The sequence below is a fragment of the Mixophyes fleayi genome, chromosome 7, assembly GCF_038048845.1.
Source record: "Mixophyes fleayi isolate aMixFle1 chromosome 7, aMixFle1.hap1, whole genome shotgun sequence".
In the NCBI taxonomy this organism is placed as follows: domain Eukaryota; kingdom Metazoa; phylum Chordata; class Amphibia; order Anura; family Limnodynastidae; genus Mixophyes; species Mixophyes fleayi.
Genome location: NC_134408.1, coordinates 114,628,898 through 114,631,426, shown reverse-complemented (window position 1 = coordinate 114,631,426; position 2,529 = coordinate 114,628,898).

Here is a 2,529-nt window from a genome sequence, read left to right as displayed (position 1 = left end):
ACTCCACGGTGCTTTTGCTAATAGGGTGGTCCTACTCTCTTAGATCCTATTAGCAAAATCACCGTGGAGTGGTGGGTGGCTTCAACATACATTTGCAAATGTGTGCAACTAAGACTTTTGCATTTTTATCTACAGTAGAAATAGCAGATCTGTTGCTGGCTATAGCAGTGTGCTGGGGGTATTTGTCTGTGTGGATTCAAGTATATACAGAAAACCAAAACGTGTAAAATAATGCTTTCAACATACCACCATTTAATATTTGAGAGTTTATAGAAAGTGACATATAATCATTTCCTGACTGCGTGTCTACTTTGTCACTGTGCACCTATTGCTGTAAGATAGTCAGAGCCTGATTATATAAAAGGCTGATTGGGCTGCAGCTAAGGGCTTTGTGTTTTTGGGGATGCAAACATATTTGATGTGGGAAATTGTGCCAGGGAGAGCTATAAAGTGAAATTACTTTTAAGATAAGAAAATAGTTGTTCTCTAAAGTAAAAAAAACAATAAACAAAAATGTAGTAATGTTTAAAATCTTGAAGTATTCCCATGGTAAAGGTTAAAGACAATGGCTCATCTTTGAGCGGGCGCTTGAGGATAAGCAAGTAGGAGAGACGAAGACAGAGGCAGGCGTGACCACCCCCTTCACATCTTCATCCGCACTAGCACTTGTTCATGCCTCAGTTCTGCTATACAGCTCTGATTTTAATGAAAACGAAATATGTAACAAAGCTTGCCGTGACCCTTTAAAAAGCCAAGGGGAGCTGAATTTCAAAAAACACTGGAACATAAACATTAGTGGTGGTGGTGGTGGTGGTGGTGGTGGTGGTGGGGGGTGAAAGAAGATTGCTCTTAAATTAAGGACTGGTTAGGTTAGCCTGCCGTGGAAGATGAGGGGGCGATACGAGTATTAGCATAGCACAGCCTGAACCCTTAATCAGGCCCTGAAGATAACACTGTTATGACCGCCCAAGGGTCCAGGGAATAGGCAGGAACTCTTCCGATAATTTGCACTCAATATGACTGCCGTGTTGAAAATGCACACTAGCTTTATTTACTGTGCAATAACATGATTAGGAGTCAGAAGTAGGTGAGTCTGCGGCTGCCAGACTCATCTTCCTCTCTCGCCGCTCCTCCTCTGCTTCCCCTCTCTGCCTTGCCCTACACTGGCTCCCCATCCCCTATAGAATCATCTTCAAACTCCTGACCACCACATACAAGGCACTCTCCCAGTCTACTGCCCCCTACATCTCCAACCTCCTCTCCATTCACACTCCTGCCCGCTCCCTGCTCTCGGCCAATGACCATCGTCTCTCCTCCACTCTAATCACCTCTTCCCATTCCAGAATCCAAGACTTCTCCCGAGCAGCCCCCCTTCACTGGAATGACCTCCCTCGCTCCGTCCGTCTCTCTCCCACTCTAAGCTCCTTCAAACGGGCACTAAAAACCTACTCTTCTGCTCCGTCTTTTCTGCATTAGCCTGCTTGGAGCTTCCGAAGTTTTGGTATTTTTGTTTACTGCTCAGTAATATTTTACCCTGTACTGTCTATTGTTTGTGCATTCTACGGCGCTGCGGAACTCTTGTGGCGCCTAACAAATAAAGGATAATAATAATAACAAACAGCAGGTTTATTCTTTGTGCAACACACACAGTAGCAAGAAGTAGAGCAGTCCCAGAAAGATTGTACTAAAGATAAGAGTACAGCAAAAAAATAACCAGAGTCTTATCCAGGATAAAAGGATATATAACAATCACGGTATGGCAAGATAAAAATAATAAAATAACAGGAAAACTGAAGACTTAATGCAGGGAATAAGTACACCAACTGTGAGCTGAAAAATAGTAACAGACAGGTCCAAGAACACACAGCAACAAAACACAGAGAGGCTGATTATCCAAAGCACTGGATCATAGGATTAGGATGTCCTAGGCACAGCAGCATTACAAAGCATGGTTCAAAGAAACAATCAATCATTGAATATCAAGGTACAAGTGTTGGGGTGGGAATATAAAGTCAGTGTAGCAGGTGCAGGTGATCAAACAGGTGATGGAGATTAACTAAGTGAAGGGCAATATCCATAGTCCAACATGGTCACACAGAGGTACTGCAGACAACAGAGCTGGATTAAGGCTCTGGGGGGCCCGGGGCACTTTAGGCAGGGGGGCCCCTATGATGTAACATGGTTATCATTTTAGACAAATACACAGGCAATGCAGTGTGCACTACGGTTAGGTGCACGCAGCTCTGCCTTTATGAGCAGTACAGTGTGGAGGGGGACATACCTCCCAACTGTCCTTGTTGTCGGACCCAATCCTGACTACACAAGACAGTCACCCAAATTCAGGACTGCCCGACTAGATTCAGGACAGTTGGCAGACTGTCCTGCTCTCTCCTACCTGTTCTTGTCACTCTCACCACCTGTGGCTGCTAGTTTCTCTAGTTGCTGCTTGCCTGGATCCTGGAAAGTTGGGGGCGCTATTTGGAAAAAAACATGGGTACATGAAATTTAGAAAATTCCAACCAGCCCCAG